Genomic DNA, 22,222 nt, shown 5'->3' with positions numbered 1-22,222 from the left:
ATTTTCCTTTAATCACTTGCCGCCCTGTCTTGGAAAGATATTGCCAATCTTTCATTGTCACTAAATCTAAATCCTAGAGACCCAAGAAACAGCAGATGCTGTAATCTGAAGCGAAAGCGAAACTGATGAAGGAACTCAGCCGGTCAGGTAGCATCTATGGAGGCAAAGGGATCATTGATTTATACCTTGGATAAATGTGAGGTTATCCACTTTGGTGGCAAAAACAGGAAAGTAGATTATTATCTGAATGGTGGCCGATTAGGAAAAGGGGAGATGCAACGAGACCTGGGTGTCATGGTACACCAGTCATTGAAAGTAGGCATGCAGGTGCAGCAGGCAGTGAAGAAAGCGAATGGTATGTTAGCATTCATAGCAAATGAATTTGAGTATTGGAGCAGAGAGGTTCTACTGCAGTTGTACAGGGTCTTGGTGAGACCACACCTGGAGTATTGCGTACAGTTTTGGTCTCCTAATCTGAGGAAGGACATTCTTGCCATAGAGGGAGTACAGAGAAGGTTCACCAGACTGATTCCTGGGATGTCAGGACTTTCATATGAAGAAAGACTGGATAGACTTGGCTTGTACTCGCTAGAATTTAGAAGATTGAGCGGGGATCTTATAGAAACTTACAAAATTCTTAAGGGGTTGGACAGGCTAGATGCAGGAAGATTGTTCCCGATGTTGGGGAGGTCCAGAACAAGGGGTCACAGTTTAAGGATAAAGGGGAAATATTTTAGGACTGAGATGAGAAAAACATTTTTCACACAGAGAGTGGTGAATCTGTGGAATTCTCTGCCACAGAATGTAGTTGAGGCCAGTTCATTGGCTCTATTTAAGAGGGAGTTAGATGTGGCCTTAGTGGCTAAAGGAATCAGGGGTTATGGAGAGAAAGCAGGTACAGGATACTGAGTTGGAAGATCAGCCATGATCATATTGAATGGCGGTGCAGGCTCGAAGGGCCGAATGGCACCTATTTTCTATGTTTCTATGTTTCTAACTGTGAGAGTGGCTTCAGCAATGATTCAAGAAGGCAGTTTATCATCTTTCAATCCTATCCAGTCAAGTGCAAGGTAATGCATTTTGAGTTGCCTAATATTGACTAGACATATGCAGTAAACTGCAGTGACCTTAGAAGCATTGATTTACAGATGGATCTTGGGTGCAAACACATAGCTCCCTGAAAATGGTGACGTAGTTGGAGAGGAGAGTAAAGAAGCCATTTAGCTTGCTTGCCTTCATAGACAATGGGAGTGAGAACAAGAATTTGACACCATGTTATAGTTGTACGTGGTTAGGCCGCACTTGGTACAACATGTGCATTTCTGGTCAGCACACTGTGGATAGGATGTGGTAGCACTAGAGAGAGTGCAGAAGAGATTCACCAGGGTATTGCCTGGAATGGAGGCTTACAAGGAGAGTGTGGAAAGGCTGGTATTATTCTCATGAGAGCACACGAGGTTGCGGTGTGAGTTTGTTGAGGTTTATAAAATGATGAAGAGCATTGCCTTTTTCCAAGGTTGCAAGGAACTAAAACTGGAGGACATAGTTTAAAGGCGAGAGGAGAAATAATGAAAGGAAATCAGAAAAGCAGGCTTGTGAGCGTGGTGGGTGGGTAGGACAATCTCCCAGAGGAGGTGATAGAGGCAGGTATGTATAATCATTTTCCAGCATTTGGGACAGATAAATGGATAGGAAAGGAATAGAGGGATATGGGCCATGGGCTATTTCTGTCTTTAGTTTGGTTTAGTTTAGTTTAGAGATACAGTATGGAAACAGCAATTCAGCCCACCGAGTCTGCGCCGTCCATTGATCACCCCTACACTATCATATACACGAGGGCCAATTTACAGAAGCCAATTCATCTACTGACCTGCATGTGTTTGGAATATAGGAGGAAACTCGTGCACCCAGAGAAAACCCTTGCAGTCACAGGGAGAACCTACAAACTCTCCACAGACACCCCCCGAAGTCAGGATCGAACCTGGGTCTCTGGCTCCTGAAGACAGCAACTCTACTGTGCCAGCCCTTGGCATAATGTTATATGATTTGATGACTTTTTAAATTGGGGGTGGATAAAATTATTGGTCGACATTCAGATACCCAAATATGAATAATAAAAAAATATTCACTGCAGAGGGTGGTGAATCTAGGAATTCATTGCCACAGAAGGCCGTGGAGGCCGTCAATGGGTATTTTTAAGGCAAAGATAGGTAGATTCTTGAATAGTACAGGTGTCAGGGGTTATGGGGAGACGGCAGGAGAATGGGGTCAGGAGGGAGAGATAGATCAGTCATGATTGAATGGCGGAGTAGACTTGATGGGCCATAGCATAATTCTGCTCCTATTACAGATGAATTTATGAAGGTTGAGAGATAGTTGACTTACAAAGGGGAGAGAATGTGAAAGTGGCCAAGTTTGGATCAACCACGGTCTTATCGAGTGGTGGAGCAGGCACGAGCGGCTATTGGTCTTCTGCCCATGGTCCTTATGTTCTTACTTTGAGCATCAGCTGAGTAGGATCTAGCCAAGAATCGCAGCACCTTCCAAAACACACAGGATTATTTAATTCTATTTATTGGAATGGAAGGACATTGAGATTGTCACTTTTGTTGTTGGGCAGAATTTCACACAAACAATCCACAGTTCTCAGTTTACGAAGACTAAAATCTCACCCTAATGGGCCTGTCCCACAGATCAGGGTGACTACAGGCGACTGCCGCAAAATTTCCAACATGTTGAACATTTTTCGGCAACAGTGGCGACAATTTTTGCTGTCGTAGGTTGTTGTAGGTTGTCGCCAGGTGTCGTAGGTGAATTCCATTAAAACTAGTCCCTGGCAGTCGCCTAAAGATTCGCCTAAGTGGCACAGGCCCATTAGATTTCATTACCACATCAGCAATGTGCTTCCTTAATAATCCGATAGGAAAGTTCAACTGGGTAAATCATTCCGTACATGAGAAGATCATGCATAAAATCATGAGTGGAATAGATCGGGTAGACACGCAGAGTGTCTTGCTCAGAGTAGGGGAATCAAGAACCAGAGGACATAGGTTTAACGTGAAGGGGGAAGTATTTAAAAGGAATCTGAGCAGCAACTTTTTCACATAAAAGATGGTGAGTGAATGGAACGAGCTGCCGGAGGAGGTAGTTGATGCAGAGACATTTAAGAAACAATTAGACAGGTACGCTCGAAGGGCCGAATGGCCTACTCCTGCACCTATTGTCTATTGTCTATTGTCTACCTTGATAGGACAGGTTTGGAAGGATATGGGCCAAATGCAGGCAGGTGGGACTAGGGTAGATGGGACATGTTGGTCGGTGTGGGCAAGAGGGCTGAAGGGTCTGTTTCTATGCTGTATGACCATGAGAGTATGAGAAGATATCAGATTCATGTTAAATAGCTCCATGTTTCTGTATATGGGGATCAAATCAGTTAATCAAGTAATTTTAAGGCAACCTTCCTTTTTCCTGTCCTGTTTCCTTTATCATTGTTACTTATTTGCATACCTTTCATTCATTGTTCTTTATCTCTCCACATCATCATCTATATCTCTCGTTTCCCTTTCCCCTGACTAGTCTGAAGAAGAGTCTCAACGCAAAATGTCACCCATTCCTTCTCTCTAGAGATGCTCTCCAGGACCCCTCTCCCTCATTAGTGATGCAGCGTTGTCACACTCAACCCCATCAGGAAGAACAGCCTATAACCCGCCAAATGTTTGACGGAGCTCGCTGTGACAGTTGGCCTGCCGTACTTGTTACTTAAAATGATTACTTCAGTTTGTGCACAATGTGCTTCATGTCTGCTCCCTACCCGTGGCCACTAATATTGATTTAGTTAGCATGTTCTGACTGATTTATGTCTGTTATTGATATTAAATCCACTTTGTCTAAATTGCGTGCTGTGGCAAACTGGATAGTTGACCTTCCTGCACCTTGACTTACAGCATCCTCTGGTGTCTTTACTTCTCATCAGATATATTGATCAAAAGAATCTTCAAAAATACACACAATAAAAAACACAATATTATATTTCAGAAAAACACTACCGGTGAATATTTAATGCCTAGGAGAATTCAGAGTGGGGATTTGCTTTATTTATAAAATCTATGGGTTGGGTGGCACGGTGGTGCAGCGGTAGAGTTGCTGCCTTACATCGAATGCAGCGCCAGAGACCCGAGTTCGATCCCGACTACGGGTGCTGTCTGTACGGAGTTTGTACGTTCTCCCCGTGACCTGCGTGGGTTTTCTCAGAGTTCTTCGGTTTCCTCCCACACTCCAAAGACGTACAGGTTTGTAGGTTAATTGGCTCGGTAAATGTAAAATAAATATTTCCCTAGTGGGTGTTGGATAGTGTTAGTGTGCGGGAATCGCTGGTCGGTGTGCACCCGGTGGGCCGAAGGGCCTGTTTCCGCGTTGTATCTCTAAACTAAACTAAACATTGGCTGTTGCTATAGCAATCAGTGAGAAAATATGCAGTATAAATGACATATTTACCATTTGTGCTGTACTGTTCCTGAATACTACAACTTTATAAACTCCATGAATCCCTCATGAAAAGTAATTTGGCATTTCAGTGGACCCAACTTGCCCATACCATCCAAGATGTCCCATCTACCCTCGTCCCTCCTGCCTGTATTTGCTCCATATTCCTCTAAACCTTTCCAATCCATATACCTGTCAGAATGTCTTTTAAATGTTGTTGCAGGACCTGCCTCAAGTGCCTCATCTGGCAGCTTGTCCACGACCCTCTATGTGAAGAGGTTGCCCTTCATCGGAGCAGAATTGGGCCATTCGGCCCATTGAGTTTTCTCTGCCCCTCGATCATGGCTGATCTAATTTCCCTCTCAACCCTTGTATTCTGCCTTCTAACTTTAACCTTTGACGTCTTTACTATTCAAAAACCTATCAATCTCTGCTTTGAAAATACCCGGTGACTTGACCTCCACTGCTGTCTGTGACAATTAATTCCATAGATTCACCATCATGTGATGTAAGATGTCTCTCTGTACAGTATCTAGTTAGTTAAACAGAGTAGTTTCTCTCACCTTGAGTTTAAGTGTGCTTCAGTATCAGCTCCTGCACACGTAAATAAAATATTTGCATTGATATAGTGCCTTTCATATGAGCAAGACATCTGAAAGCACTTTGTAGTCAATTAAGTTATTTTCAGGGTATTGACATTAAGAAATATAATGGACATGTTGCTCCCAGCAAAGCCTCAGAAATGTGCAAGTGATAACAACCAAATGATTTGTTTTAGATGTTGATTGAGCAATAATCATCAGCCAGTATACGTCGGTGATTCCCATTCTTTTTCAATTAGTTATAGAGGATGTTTTTATGTTCAGCTGAGTAGGCAGATTTTACCATCCAAAGGCTGGCACCTCTGTTAGGACACAGTTCCTTCAGAACTTCTGTGTTTAGATTTCTGGAGGGTGATGTTGAACATGTGACCATTTATCTTGTCGAGAATGGTACCAAATCACCTTGTGCATTGTAGACTGGGTAGATCTGTCGTCGCTGTTAAATCGTCCATTAGAAAGGGTGCAGAGATTTATGAGGATGTTGCCAGGACACCAGGGCTCTTGGGAGAGGTTCAGCAGGCTAGGAGTCTATTCCTTGAAGCGCAGGAAGATGAGAGGTGATCTTAAAGAGGTAGACAAAATAATGAGAGGAACACATTGGGTAAACGCACAGAGTCTCTTGCCCAGAGTAGGGGAATCGAGAACCAGAGGACATAGGTTTAAGGTGAAGAGAGAAAGATTTAATAGGAACGCGAGGGGTCATTTTTTCACACTTCGGGTGGTGGGTGTCTGGGACGAGCTGCCGGATGAGATAGTTGTGGCAGGTATTATCGCAACATTTAAAAAACATTTAGAGGGGTATATGGATAATACAGGGTTGGAGGGATATGGGCTTGCTTCCTTCCATCAAGCAAAATAGGCAGCCTACCATGAGAGTGAAGATATAGAGAGCTCAACTCAACCACTCAATGAGACGAGGAGAATTTGGACTACGCACCCTCTCTTTCCATATCATTGATCTGAATCCATAGCAAATGTTTCCCCTTTACCTAACTGTCCATCTTCTCTGGTGTTTGTGGATTGTGTGTGCAAATTGGTTGCTCTATCTTGCTGCATGTTGGTGATAACAATTTACATGAATCCTAAACAGCTATTGCATTTTGTTCATTAAATGTGAAGTGCTGTACATGATCTAGATTCATGATTTTGCTGTCGCACTGACCTCTGTAGTCATGAAGACCCTCGAAAGGCTTGGCTGACCAAGCTGAAAAATATCACAAAGCCCCCTGCTGGACCCTCTGCAGTTTGCATATCGGGCCAATAGATCTGTGGATGACGCATTCAACCTGGGCCTGCACTTCATCCTCCAGCACCTAGATCGCCAGAGGACCTATGCGAGAATTTTGTTTGTTGATTTTAGCTCTGCATTCAACACCATTGTGCCAGAGCTACTACAGTCCAAACATTCCGAGTTGACTGTGCCTGAACCCCTCTGTCGGTGGATCACCACCTTTCTGACAGACAGGAAGCAGCATGTGAGGCTGGAAAAGCACATTTCGGACCCGCTGACCCTCAGCATAGGAGCACCGCAAGGCTGCCGACTCTCTCCTCTCCTCTACTCTCTCTACACCAATGACTGCACCTCCACTGACTCCTCTGTCAAGCTTCTCAAGTTTGTGGACGACACAACCCTGATTGGACTGATCCAGGATGGGGAGGAATCTGCCTACAGACAGGAAGTGTCAAAGCTGGCGTCCTGGTGCCATTGCAACAACTTGGAGCTCAATGCTCTTTAGACAGTGGAATTGATTGTAGACTTTAGGAGAGCTCCCCCTCCCCTCACCCCACTCACCATCAACTACACCACAGTCACATCTGTGGAGTCTTTTAAGTTCCTGGGAACCATCATCTCCAAGGACCTTAAGTGGGGGCTACCATCGACTCCACAGTCAAAAAGGCACAACAGAGGATGTACTTCCTGCAGCATCTGAGGAAGCACAATCTGCCACAGCAATGATGGTCCAATTCTATATGGCCATCGTAAAGTCTGTCCTCACCTTCTCCATCATGGTCTGGTTTGGCTCAGCCACCAAGCACGACACCTGGAGGCTGCAGCGAATTGTCCGATCTGCTGAGAAGGTTATTGGCTGCAACCTTCCCTCCATTGACGAACTGTACACTGCAAGGGCCAGGAAGCGAGTGGGTAAGGTCACCTCTGACCTCTCTCACCTTGGCCACAAACTCTTTGAATCACTTCCCTCTGGAAGGCGACTCCGGACTGTCAAAGCTGCCACAGCCAGACATAAAAACAGCTTTTTTCCACGAGTAGTAGCTATACTCAATAACCAAACATCTGTAGCCTCCTTTTGCTCTGGTATTTTATTTAATTCACATGTTTAATCAATAATGTTTTATTATTAATGTTTAATGTTTTATGTGTCATTCTTAACTGTCACTGTGTGTCATGTTGTCACTTGTGGGCGGAGCACCAAGGCAAATTCCTTGTATGTGAATACTTGGCCAATAAACTTATTCATTCATTCATTCATTCATTCATTCATTCATTCATTCATTGAGTTGAGTTTAGTTTAGTTTAGACATACAGTGCTGAAACAGGCCCTTCAGCCCATCGAGTCTGTGCCAACTAGCGATCCACACACATTACACTATCCTATACACACTAGGAACAATTTACATTTTAACTCAACCAATTAACCTACAAACCTGTACATCTTTGGACGTACTTTGACAAATAGCCTTGTTGTTAAATATTCTTTATGCACATGTGTTACACACCTCTTAAAACTTTTGACTCTACTTTAAACTGTAGACTTTCGAGATACAGTCGAAAGCAGGCCCTTCGCGCCAACCAGCGATCACCCAGTACACTAACACTATCGCACTGACTAAGGAAAATTTCTAATTTTACTAAAGCAAATAACCCTCAAACCTGTACAGATTTGGAGTGTAGGAAGAAACCAGAGCACCTGGAGAAAAGCCACGCAGTCACGGGGAGAACGTACAAACTCTGTACAGACAGCACCCATAGTCAGGATCGAACCCAAATCCCTGGTACTGTAACTCAGTTACAGTGCACCACTGTACCACCCCAAGAAGAAGACATTTGTGTCTGTTGTGGCTCAGTGCATTCTCTTCTTGCTTCACCCATCAGTGATGGGTTGTGATGCAGATAAATCTCCCGATAGAAATGTTATTATATGCAGTGTCTACCTTACAAATTGCAGCGCTGCACCTCTGTCCATTACTGATATAGATTAAAGCTTGGGAATAAAAGCTGGAAACTGCAGAAGATTGAAAGGTTTACAACAGATGCCCAAATCTCTGGCTTCTCCATCATTTTCTCTTATGTAGAAGTAATGCACCAGTCAGCGTCTTCTAACCTCTGTAAACAACCATCTGTCACCCTTCATTTAATACTGAAGGTTATGAAGAAATTCACATATTTTGTAAACTTACTATTTAATCGTGTCCTCAAGAGTCGCTGATGTGAATGGAAAAAAGGCAAATAGGGCTCATTTTGAGATTAAAGGGAAATGTCTAGAAATTCTTCTGTGCCTGAAAAGACATCTTTAAACCACTGATACAAAGTGTGCCCACATAGAGTGATACAGGGTGGAAACAAGCCCTACAGCCCAACTTGGAGGGATACGGGCCATACGCGGGCAGGTGAGACTAGTGTAAATGGGGCATGTTGGTCGGCAAGTTGGGCTGTAATACTCCAGATGCAACAGAGCTTTCTAGTCAAACTTTTCTAGAACAGTTACAATATGGACATTTATTTAACAATTTGGAAAATTGCCCAACTATGGGCTTATTCACAAAAGCAGGACAAATTCCAATCTGTTTGATTACTGCTCAATAAATCTTATCTCAATAAACAAGCAGCATAGTGGCATAGCAGTAGAGCTACTGCCCTCTAGCGTCAGAGAACCGGTTTCGATGCTGATCACAGGTCTGTCTGTATGTAGTTTGTACCTTCTCTCTGTGACCACGTGGGTTTTCTTCGGGTGCTCCGGTTTCCACCCACATACCAAAGACGTACAGGTTTGTAAGTTAATTGGCTTTGGTAACATTGTAAATAGTTCCTAGTGTGTGTAGGATAGTGTTAGTGTAGCTGGTCGCCGCTGATAGGACAAGGGGCTTGTTTCCATGCTCTATCCCTAAAGTCTAAAGAGTGGCATAAAGTGCCGTCAACTCTGCTATCATGCAGCCAGGAGGAAACTGAGGATCTCGGAGAAAACCCACGCGGTCACGGGGAGAACGTACAAACTCCGTACAGACAGCACCCATAGTCTCAAACTGTTGTCTAAGAGAGATTTATCAAGAAGATAGACACAAAATGCTGGAGAAACTCAGCGGGTGAGACAGCATCTACGGAGAGAAGGAATTAGCGACTCTTCGGGTCGAGACCCTTCTTCAGACTGATTTATCAAGAAGACATGGACTTAAAGTAACTGGTAAAAACTCTAGATGGAAAGTAAGGAAAAATATTCACTGAGTGGATGGCAGGGTTTTGAAATTCATTGTCTGAAAAGGTGGCAGTCAGAAAGCCTTTCTGCATTCAGACAGTATTTGGATGTACATTTGAAGTAAAATAAACTCTATAGTATTGGTATTGGTTTCTTAATATTGTGGGGTTTTTCCAGGATCCCCAGTTTCCTCCCACACTCCAAAGACAAACAGGTTTGTAGGTTAATTGGCTTAAGTAAAAATTGTAAATTGACTCTAGTGTGTAGAATAGTGTTGGTGTATGGGTGATCACTGGTTGGTGCGGACTCGGTGGGCCGAAGGGCCTGTTTCCACCCTGCATCTCCAAAGTCTAAAGTCTAAAGACTTTTAGCTCATAGCAGTGGGGAAGAGACTGTTCTGATGGAAAAATAGTGCCAAATAAACTCCTTCTGTAATGTAAACTTTATATCATCACAAAGAAGAGACAGCAGAACAACTTATTACACAGTGAACAACACGTGTGAAGAGTTACCAGTGAAGCAGGTTAAACCCATTGAAGTGGGAGTCTGGAATAGAGTGCACTAGAGTGGCAAATGTGTTTGAGGAGGTTTTTGAGTAGAGATAAATCTTGCATTTCTATAGCATGTTTGTATACTGAGCCCACTGGCTGAAAATATCCCTTTAAAAACCTTTGAAAGGAGCTTCTCTGAAGATCGGGTATGGTGTAATGATGCCACCACTACAATGACAAATTCAATAACACAAATTATACTTGACTAGAGACTATCATTTGCCTTGAGTGCTCTCTTGCAGTATCCTCAGGGATCACTTCATGTGGAATAAAATGTAATCTCAGTCCCTTTTGGGGTCCTATATTACTCAATTTCAAACAATTGAGGTTTAAGAACTGAATAATACATTTCCATTGTAAGGATGAGTATATATCCTACTGTATTGACCAGCTTCACCTAGAGTGAAGCTGCTTCCTGCTTTTTGCATAGTTCTATAAATAATTCAATCACCTTGATGAATTTAAACCAGCGACTAACGTGAATGTTCTGTTACATTTGTCCCTGTTCTAGCTTTCGGTAATTGCCACATGACTTTGTGTGCCGACACAAGCTACCGACGGGTGAAACATTTTCATTCAGTCCACAGGTGTTATATGAGCATTAGATAGCTTTGGTCTTTCTATCCACAGCCTCCGAAGATGTTCCAGTGTAAGCTCAAACATTTCCACATTTTTTGTACATTTGCCTTGAAATCCAACAGTGCAATTACCAGCAACTTTAAATCCATGTCCTCTTGCAACCATAGTTTTGGACTCAGATGAAGTTCAACAATTTCCAATCCTAACCATTGTTCTATTAGTTTTCAACCAGCATCAGTTGGCTGCTATTCCCATTTGCACCTCTGACCTATGCTTGTCCCATTTGCATCCCTATGCACAGCACTTTTCCGTTTGGGCAATTGTTGCCGCCTTCAACACCACCTCAGACCTTTCAGTTCATTCCTTCTTTCTCACTGCCATCTCTCTGCCCCAGTTTAAAACCTACTGGCTTGCGATGCTCTGGGAACAGTGAACATCTTGTGTTCTCCTTACCTGTTTGTCTGCACCTACCTGCAGCAGATTGCCTGTCAGCATCTTGGTCCACTAAGTCGCTTCTGATGTGTAGGAAGGGACTGCAGATGTTGGTATAAACCTGAAGATGGATACAAAATGTAGACATGGGCGATTGTTTCACTGAACACCTTTGCTCAGTCTGCCTGGACCTACCTTATCTCCCAGTCGCCAAAAACGTTAATTACCCTTCCCATTCCCATACTGACCTTTCTGTCCTGGGCCTCCTCCAAATGCAAATTGGAGGAACAGCATCTTATATTTTGCTTGGGCAGCTTACAACCCAGTGGTATGAATATTGCTTTGTCTAACTTCAAGTAACCCTTGCATTCCCACTCTCTCCATCCCTCCCCCCACGCAAATCGTACCAGCTTCAAAGTTGGCTTGTTGAGCCTCATTACCTTGAAGATATGAGGTTGCTTTGGCAAGTAAGGTGAAAGTAAATCTAAAGGGTTTCTACAGCTATATTAATAGCAAAAGGATAACAAGGGATAAAATTGGTCCATTGGAGAGACAGATTGGACAGCTATCTGCAGAGCCAAAAGTGATGGGGAGATATTGAACAATGTATTTTCTTTGGTATTCACCAAGGAGAAGGATATTAAATTATATGAGGTAAGGGAAACTAGTAGAGTAGCTATGGATACTATGAGTTTCAAAGTAAAAGAAGTACTGACACCTTTGAAAAATATAAAAGTGGATAAGTCTCCAGGTCCTGACAGGATATTCCCTAGGACATTGAGGGAAGTTAGTGTAGAAATAGCCGGGGCTATGACAGAAATATTTCAAATGTCATTAGAAACGGGAATAGTCCCCGAGGATTGGCGTACTGCGCATGTTGTTCCATTGTTTAAAAAGGGTTCTAAGAGTAAACCTAGCAATTTTACTTCGGAGTCACGTGAGTGACTACGTGAAGAAGGGCCGTCCGTCTGCGTGCGCGTCATTACGTCTGAACGCAACACGCACGACGGACTGGCAGGCACTGAGCCTCCCAGGCCGTCGGGATGAGCAGATAAGGAAAGTTGAATCACTTACCTGCGTTCTTTCGGGCTTGAAGTTTTTTCTCAGAGCCCATGATGTCGAGGAGATGGCCCGCGGGGATGTCGGCTGCCGTAGACCGCAGCCTTCCAAATAGCGGGCGACGGTCTTGTTCCCGACCCTAACGCCGACAGCAGAATCGGCAGGAGACTTTGCGCGGGAGCAGGAGCTCCATGGTTGTCCTGCGGGACGTAATGCCACCCGCAAGTCTAAACTAACCCGTTGACTCAGATGAGTCCGGGGAAGAGGGATACCCTCCCTCAATGGAGAGGGTCTGAGGACGACTTCTCCCACATGGAGCAACTTATGGAGAAGTTGCTCCAACAATGATCTGCTCCAAGGGAGGGAGCAGTATCAGCCCGGGCTACAGCAGTGCCGGTGCCGGGAGCCTCACACATGGGGCAGCCCAATGTCTTCCCCATTGGAGGGGGAACTACATGTGGAAGAAACCACTCTGAATCAGAGTACAAAGAAGAGGGGGGGGGAACCTTCCCAGGGACAAGCAGAAGAAAGGAAGTAAGTAAGTAAGGTTTACTTATATTGCACTGTTTAAGTCAACACCAAAATGCTTTACATAAAAGGAATAATAAGCTTCCATACAAACAAACAGAAAATAAGTGCTTCTGCAATCATCCAGGTTCCACTGGGTGCTTCCCTGGATGGAATCTAGCTCTTGACAGCCCGGGTATTATGGAGAACCCGCAGGCAGCAGCACCTGTTTTCAGGGCTGCACAAATGTCTCCTGCTCTGAGGATAGGAGCATTCATGGTCCATTTCAGTCTGACCAAAGCTAGAATCTCATTTAGATCCACTGGAAGGGCCATGTCAGCACAGGTATCCTCAGGGGCCTGCGGCAGCACCTGTTTTCAGGGCTGCCTACGAACCTCACTCTCAGTGGAGGGGAGTGTGAATGATCAGTAGGTAACTGATCTCGAATTTAAAGTATGAACATACTGAAGCATCAGTAGGCGACAACACACCCCACACCTCCATACGGGGTAAGCGGTTCACTGAATCCGGTGGTAGCTTGAAAGCTGGGCACGGAAATACGATCAGAGTCGTCTTTCAAGGCAAACTCAAAATAATGGGCAGAATTGTCCTACAAGGCAGGCTCAGTATGATGAGGTTTCAGACCAGACCCAAGCAGAGGTCGGGAGAAACATGGAATCCACACTCCTTACCAGTCCTACTCCCAATCAAGGAGAGAAAAGGAATCCGCATCAGGGGCCTTTGGGCTCACCACAAGACCACCGGTAGCCATGGAGGTAGGTGGGTCTGGGTTTACAGAAACAAGGGATTGTGGAGCAGTTACATGTTGATAATTTACTCTTGTGTTCTTGTTCAAAATGACAAGAACAAGAAATATCAGAACTGGTTTTTTAAAAACAGATAATAACGTGATCATTTTACTGCACAACATACACAGGTTCCAAGCAGACTTGGAACTCAGACTGGAATTGTCTTCAAGGCAGGCCCAGTATTTTGGGCAGGATTGCCATTCAGGACATGTGACAGATGGAGGATGTCACTTCATCCAGGTGTAACTCATTTGTGCAGTATAGACTTTTAGAAACAGTAATTTTGTTACGGTTTAACTACTGTTTTATAGGAGCTTCCTATAAAATGGTCACATGGCATGCATCGACCTCAAAGATGCATACTATTCGGTGTCAATTCACTAAGAACAGGAGATATTTGAAGTTTAACTGGATGTTATCTGCCAAATGGGTTGACATCAGCTCCTAGACTATTGACAAAACTACGGAAACCAATTCAGGATCTACAAAGGTCTCAGAACCACATAGTAATGGCATATTTGGACAATTTCATTTTGGAGTCACCAGAATTGGCAGAAGCATCAGTCAAAGCAAACCAAAACCCTGTTTGATAGAATTGGTTACCTCATCCATCCAGTTAAATCAAAATTGACACCTACAAGGGTAATTGATTACCTAGAATTTACTATCAAAAACAGTAAATATGTTGGTGACTTTGCCTAGGGGCAAACGACTATATTAATCAAGCCTGCTATGACCTGATAGTCAAATACTAGCCATCTATCAGGCAAACAGCGAGTGTAATTGGCAAATAGTAGCCGCATTTCCAGCAGTACGTACGGGCCTTTGCATTACCAGAATTACAGCGAGCAAAGGAACGAACACTCAGATTCCATGCAGGCAAAATTGGCAAAACTATGGATTGCCAGCAGAGGCCATTGTTGAATAACTACGGTGGATAACGAACGTGAGAAAGCTCAAAGTAAATTTGCTTGAAAGCCATCGAGGGTTCTTCAGACCTATGCTAGCGGCTAAGGATGGGGAGCCACTAACACAGTCTAGAGCTGTGGGGGCAGATGGAATGAGCAGGAGTCTGTAATTCCCCAACACATGGAATCAATTACCCAGAATTGTTGGGGGCACAATTTGGACTCAAGGGGTTCTGTAGCAATATGCAACCGGTGCTTGTTCAAATTCAGATTGATAACACCACTGCGGAGGCACATATCCACTAACAAGGGTGGTGTAAAATCTGTATCTTACGATAGATTGTTGAACCTCATTTGGCACTGCTGTGTCAAGAGGAATATTTGGGAAATCTACGAGGTAGACATAACACGGTGACAGATGCTGGATCACGGATGTTCAATAACAACACAGAATGGATGTTGAATCAGGCAGTATTTAACGAAATAACTACACGATTTGGCATACCAGATTTTGATCTATTTGCATCTAGACTAAACCATCAGTTACCCAGATATGTGTCCTGCAAGCAGGATCCAAAAACAAAGGCAGTGGATGCTTTCTCCCTCAATTGGGGAGGATTGTTTATGCATGCTTTCCGCAAATTTGTCTCACAAACCGATGCTTGACCAAAATCAAGCAAGACTAAGCCACAGGCATATTGGTAGTGCCAGATTGGCCTACTCAAGCCTGGTCCCCAAAAATTTTGGGAACTATAGTCCAGCCAGTTATGGCTGTACCCAAGAGCAGGGACCTCCTAGTGAACCCAGTTACAGGGAGTAATCATCCACTACACGAACGTATTAACTTGTTGGTCTACAGATTCTGAGGAGACCATTTCAAGGCATAGGACTGTCCGAACAAATACAACACAGTTCGGATAACAGATGTCTTGGAGTTTCCTATCAACTCTGTACTATAACTATAAACAAAGTTATAGTGCAATCAATAGTGCCAGAGGCGCACTTTCCTCCTATCTGATGCTGCAAGCACGGCACGGGTCGATAGGAACGCACCCCTTTACAACAAAATTCATGAAGATAATTTACAATCTAATACCTCTAAGACCAAGGTACACGGACACATGGGATGTGAGCGTGGTACTAACCCTACTTTGACAGTGGGGACCGCCTATAACTAACCCTGAAGGTGGTATGCTGACAAAGAGTCCAGACACTGCAAAAGCTACGGTTGGACCACATGACCACCAATATGAACAACATAACATTCGTAATCAGGAACCTGATATAAACATAGCAGGCCAGGAATGCCAGGGATGGAGATCCAGTTCTTGGCATATCCAGAGGACTAACGGTTGTATGTGTGGTAACATACTAACACCACTATCTGAGAGTTACGGAGAACCACAGAGGCTCAGAAGAGACCAGAAGGTGTCAACACAAACCATCTCCAGATGGTCAAAGGGGGTAATGGCGGTAACAGAGTGAACGTTCATATGGTTAAATCTCACTCCACCAGGGCTGCATCTACGTCGGCAGCAAGAGCAATGGACGTGCCTCTTGACAACATCCTAGTGGCTGCAGGATGGACGAATGAAATAACGGTCCACCGGTTTTATAACAAACCTATTACCGGACTGGGGGTGTTTGCACGTACCATTTTAAGTTCTGTCCCTTAGTTTACCCCCAAGGTTGGGAGGGGAAACTAGTTTTTAAAAACTTTTCTTTCATTTAAAGCATCAGTGTACTTACTTAACTACGTAATGTCTGAATGCTTTAATGATTACACGCATCCATGGTCAATCCATTCAGTGTGTGACGCCTGGATTCGAAACCGGCGTAAAATCACAGAGCTTTGAAATCTTCACCTAGTCACTCACGTGACTCCGAAGTAAAATAGTAAGATTAAACGAGAACTTACCAGTTTGAAGTTTGATCTTGATTTTATGAGGAGTTACGATGAGCGATTACGTGCCCACCGCTCCCACCCTCACACTATCAAGGTCACATGGAAGTTCTAGTTTCTTCAATCTTACTATTCTCAGGTCTTCTTTTTATCTGTGATTCAACACCGCTGCTTTGAAGATTGACGCGCACGCAGATGGACGGCCCTTCTTCACGTAATCGCTCATCGTAACTCCTCATAAAATCAAGATCAAACTTCAAACTGGTAAGTTCTCGTTTAATCTTACTATTATAGACCTGTTAGTTTGACTTCAGTGGTGGGCAAATTAATGGAAAAGATACTTAGAGATAATATATATAAGCATCTGGATAAACAGGGTCTGATTAGGAACAGTCAACATGGATTTGTGCTTGGAAGGTCATGTTTGACTAATCTTCTTGAATTTTTTGAAGAGGTTACTAGGGAAATTGACGAGGGTAAAGCAGTGGATGTTGTCTATATGGACTTTAGTAAGGCCTTTGACAAGGTTCCTCATGGAAGGTTGGTTAAGAAGGTTCAACTGTTGGGTATAAATGCAGGAGTAGCAAGATGGATTCAACAGTGGCTGAATGGGAGACGCCAGAGGGTAATGGTGGATGGCTGTTTGTCGGGTTGGAGGCAGGTGACTAGTGGGGTACCTCAGGGATCTGTGTTGGGTCCTTTGTTGTTTGTCATGCACATCAATGATCTGGATGAAGGTGTGGTAAATTGGATTAGTAAGTATGCAGATGATACCAAGATAGGGGGTGTTGTGGATAATGAAGAGGATTTCCAAAGTCTACAGAGTGATTTAGGCCATTTGGAAGAATGGGCTGAAAGATGGCAGGTGGAGTTTAATGCTGATAAATGTGAGGTGCTACACCTTGGCAGGACAAATCAAAATAGGACGTACATGGTAAATGGTAGGGAATTGAAGAATGCAGTTGAACGGAGGGATCTGGGAATAACCGTGCATAGTTCCTTGAAGGTGGAATCTCATATCGATAGGGTGGTAAAGAAAGCTTTTGGTATGCTAGCCTTTATAAATCAGAGCATTGAGTATAGAAGCTGGGATGTAATGTTAAAATTGTACAAGGCATTGGTGAGACCAAATCTGGAGTATGGTGTACAATTTTGGTCGCCCAATTATAGGAAGGATGTCAACAAAATAGAGAGAGTACAGAGGAGATTTACTAGAATGTTGCCTGGGTTTCAACAACTAAGTTACAGAGAAAGGTTGAATAAGTTAGGTCTTTATTCTCTGGAGCTCAGAAGGTTAAGGGGGGACTTGATAGAGGTCTTTAAAATGATGAGAGGGATAGACAGAGTTGATGTGGACAAGCTTTTCCCTTTGAGAATAGGGAAGATTCAAACAAGAGGACATGACTTCAGAATTAAGGGACATAAGTTTAGGGGTAACATGAGGGGGAACTTCTTTACTCAGAGAGTGGTAGCGGTGTGGAATGAGCTTCCAGTGGAAGTGGGGGAGGCAGGTTCGTTGGTATCATTTAAAAATAAATTGGATAGGCATATGGATGAGAAGGGAATGGAGGGTTATGGTATGAGTGCAGGCAGGTGGGACTAAGGGAAAATAATTGTTCGGCACGGACTTGTTGGGCCGAGATGGCCTGTTTCCGTGCTGTAATTGTTATATGGTTGTTATATGGTTACCTGTGCTTGTTCTTACCTAGGCCACAGCTAACAAAGGCCTGTTTCTTTTATCATCATTACTTTTTTGCACATCTTTCATTCATTTGTTTTGTATCTCTCCACATCACCGTCTATATCTCTCATTTCCCTTTTCCCCTGACTCTCAGTCTGAAGAAGGGCTCGACCCCAAAACGTCACCCATTCCTTTTCTCCAGAGATGCTGTCTGACCCGCTGAGTTACTCCAGCTTTTTGTATCTATCTCCAGTTCTGATGCGATCGGCAAGGTGGAGTACGGTACACCCAGCATAGACATGCCACGACAGATGCCTCCAGCTCTCAAACAGATTCAAACTAATCCTTCAAAATTGATTTTAAATCATACCGCTGCGAGCTACCCGGCAGGGGGCCACCGAGAATGAAGGGGGAACCTGGCGAGGGGGCCGCCGAGAACAAAGGGGGGGCCCAGAGTGGGGGGGCGGGGGGAACAGGCAGATATGACTGTTCGAAACGTGGCGACACTTGTCTAGGTGAGGTCTGCTATATGATTTTACCGGGCTGTATGCAAAACTAAGCATTTCACTGTACCTAGGTACATATGACAATAAAGTATCACTGAATTCATCATTGATTCTCATTGAGAAAATTTAAACATCATTAAAAGTGAAGGCACTTGAATACATGAGAAATGTACAAATAATCGATGAATCAACAGTAGCGTCGTTGACCTGTACCTCTCTCCCCCACGTTCATTCCTCTACATTGAGACCAATGGAGATGCACAACCTGCCTCCGGTCTAACCTAATGTACGTTCAGTGAGCAGAATTGCCAGGATAACTGTTGGGAAACAGCAGGAATTTGCCTCTTGCGCGCGGCCTCAGTGGACTATATCTATATGCTTTGTACTCATTGGGCATTGTGCGTAGGTATGGCAATGCTTTACTGACTGAATGCAAAAATAAAAAATAATTTTACGGTACATCTGTACAGGTGGCAATGAAGATTCATTGACAATTGACCACTGTGCCACTGATTTCCTGTACACCATCCGCGGTCGAATTGTAATCAGAATGAATGTGGTGAGGACCTTACAAGAAATTTGGGGCTTGCACCTTCCTGCACAAATGCACATCTAATGTAATTCATAGGCTGTTATCTTTCCAACATTTTCCAGTCTTGACAAGAGTTCATTGTGGAAAACTAACAACCAGCAGATGCTTAAATCTTGAGCAAAACTCAAAGTGCTGGAGAAAATCAGCCGGTCAGGCAGCATCTGGAGAGGGAATGTGCAAGAGATGTTTCAGGTTGGAACTCTTCTTCAGACTTATCTTTATTTAAGGGGAGTTAAAATGGTTAGAAACCAGGAGATACAGTAGGCCCTGGTGGACAGAGAGCATATGTTTAGCAAAATGATCGTCTGATGTACGCTTGTTCTTGCCGATGTAAAGGAGGCTACATTGGGTGCATCAAGTGTAATGGACGAGGTTTGAAGAGATGTACATAAACTGGATCTTTGTACTCTCTATCCCAATGAGTAGGGGGAGCAGAGAAATTTAATAAATTCAACATGGAAATTGAGAACATTTAACCTACAAATAATTTATGGGTGTGGGGAACGTGAGAAAATTGTGTTGGGGCCAATTTCAATGAATTGCACCATTAATTCTCTTATGTAGAGAAGAACTGCAGATGCTGGTGTGTACTGGAGATAGGCACAAAGTGCTGGAATAACTCAGCGGATCAGGCAGCATCTCTGGAGAAAAAGGATGGGTGACGTTTCTGGTCGGGAACAAAACGGTCCGATTCTTGTTCTCGTTCTCCGAAGAAGAGTCCCAACCCGAAACGTCACCAATCCTTTTACTTCCGAGACGCTGCCTGACCCACTGAGTTACCCTGGCACGTTGTGTCTATCTCCATTAATTCTCTTTCTCTCTCCACAAATCTAGTACAGCCCACTGAGCATTTTCTGACTTTATTTTCAGTTTGCTGTACGCTCATTACTTTGCTCATGTAACAGCGTGTACATTGCCACAGTAGTTAAGTGCTAATAATATCTAGAAGCCCGCACTATTGACCTGCAGACAAGAGTTTGCTTCCCACTACAGAACAAGAACTGCATAGAAAAGAACCGCAGATGCTGGTATATACCAAGGATAGACACAAAGTGCTGGAGTAACTCAGCGGGTCAAGCAGCATCTCTGGAGAAAAAGAATGGGTGATGTTTCGGGTCAGGACCCTTCTTCAGACTGAAAGTAGAGGGGAGGGAACTGGAGGTAAGAAAAGGCCAGAACAAAGCAGGGCTGGCAACAGTTGACCAAGGAAGGGTGTAGACCATAATGTCCCATTATTGGCTGAGGAAGAGGTGATAACAAAGAGATATAAGGATATGAACAGTGGAACTAGTAGGACATTTGTTGAATCTTTTTAATCTCCTTTTAGAATGAAGTTGGTTTATTGATTTTATGGACATGGATATAAAAGCCGGGGCAGGCCATTCAGCCCTTCATGCCTGCTCATCCATACAGTAAAATCATGGCTGATCTTTTATTTCAACTACTTCAAGCACAAACCCTAAATTCTTTAACACTGTAAAAAATTACTGCAGTCTATGCTGAACATACTTAGTGACCAAGCCTCATTGAATAAAGGATTCCAAAGACTAACCAGTTTATGTGAGAAGACATTTTTACTCATCTCTGTCCTGAATGGTTAGAATTTAGGCCCCTCATATAATAGACAATAGACAATAGGTGCAGGAGTAGGCCATTCGGCCCTTTGAGCCAGCACCGCCATTTAATGTGATCATGGCTGATCATCCCCAATCAGTACCCCGTTCCTGCCTTCTCCCCATATCCCCTGACTCCGCTATTTTTAAGTATATAGAGGAACCATGCTTCCTGTCTCGGCCCTGATAAACCCTGTAAGACTTTTATTTGTTTCAACACATGTTCACCACTCCTTCTTCTACCTCAACTAACCTCAGCAGATGGAATATTTAATACCAAATCAATAAATCTGGAATAGAGAAATGGATACATTGGTGCCTGTGGAGCAAGGTAGACTTAGGCTCATTGGAGTGTAGAAGAATGAGAGGTGATCTTAATGAAACATGCCGGATTCTGAGTGGGATTGGCAGTCTTGATGAAGTTTTCTCCCGTCAGGCTATCTGGAACATGGGAGCACAGTATTAGAGTACGAGACCGCCCTTGTAAGTTGGACACAAGGAGTTTCCTTTTTCTTTCAGAGGGCCATGATTCTTTGGAGTTCTCTATTCCAGAGAGCAATGGAACCAGAGTCATTGATATTCACAGCTAAAGAGAGACGTTTAAAGCTTGAAGGACTCAAGGGGAACCAGGAGAATGTGGGGAAATGATGTTGAGAGCAAGATTAGATCAGCGTTGCTTTCCCTCACTCTCCGTCCCCCCCCCCCCCCCCACACCCTAGTGCTCCGACTAGTTTCACTGCTTCTGAATAATTTTACTGACTCTATGTCTCCTTGTCACTTACCTCTCAGCTTACAATGAACCGTTCTACATTCCCTTATCATCGTCTGCTGTGATTTGTGTTTTCACACCTTGCCCCTCCATATTTCTAGACTCCCTCTCCACTGACTCTCATTATGAAGAAGGCTCTCAACCTGAAACATCACCCACTCCTTCTCTCCAGATATACTGCCTGGTGAAACCCAGCATCTGCAGTTCCTTCTTTACAATCTACACTACACATTAGAACTGCCATGATCTTTTGGGATCTTTTGGGATGGTTGAACAGGCTCAAGGGGTTTATTCACCTGTTCCTGGTCCTCATCTCTATGCTCTTACACATTCTTGTAAATAGGTTTGTTAAAGACTTAAAAGGAAGGAAGTCTGCATGCTTACCAAGTCTGGTATTCATGTGGTTGACATTTTAACCGCCTTCTGAACTAACCTCGATTACGTAATATCTGCTGACCCATTCCTGCAAAGCCCACATCCCATGAACGACTGGATCCAAAACATAAATGAGACATGAGTACCTGTGGAAGATGGGTTAGTGTACACAGGTGCCTGATGGTCAGCATAGACTTGGTGGGCCGAAGGGCCTGTTTCTATGCTGTATCTTGATTTGCTTATTTCTCTGCCCCATTGTCTTCTTGCAATACTCTGAAATATGTACTGAAGAACATTTGGTTCCTGGCTGCAGGTTTCAGGAAACAAAATTAATGATATTGACGTGACCCATTTCAGTAAGAGCATTGGGATATGCAATTTTAATGGCTTTCTCAGCTCATGCATTTTCTTGAAAGAGTCACTG

General features: G+C 43.7%; 1 protein-coding gene across 3 annotated transcripts in view; it reads left to right on the top strand.

The window, feature by feature from the left end:
* The window catches only part of nyap2 (neuronal tyrosine-phosphorylated phosphoinositide-3-kinase adaptor 2), a 173,119-nt gene that overhangs the window by 114,416 nt on the left and 36,481 nt on the right, over positions 1 to 22,222 (top strand). The gene's annotated exons all lie outside the window — the stretch shown is intronic.

This window comes from Amblyraja radiata, chromosome 13, assembly GCF_010909765.2.
Source record: "Amblyraja radiata isolate CabotCenter1 chromosome 13, sAmbRad1.1.pri, whole genome shotgun sequence".
In the NCBI taxonomy this organism is placed as follows: domain Eukaryota; kingdom Metazoa; phylum Chordata; class Chondrichthyes; order Rajiformes; family Rajidae; genus Amblyraja; species Amblyraja radiata.
The sequence above is the reverse complement of the archived record's forward strand: the minus strand, read 5'-3'. Positions and strand labels throughout refer to the sequence as shown.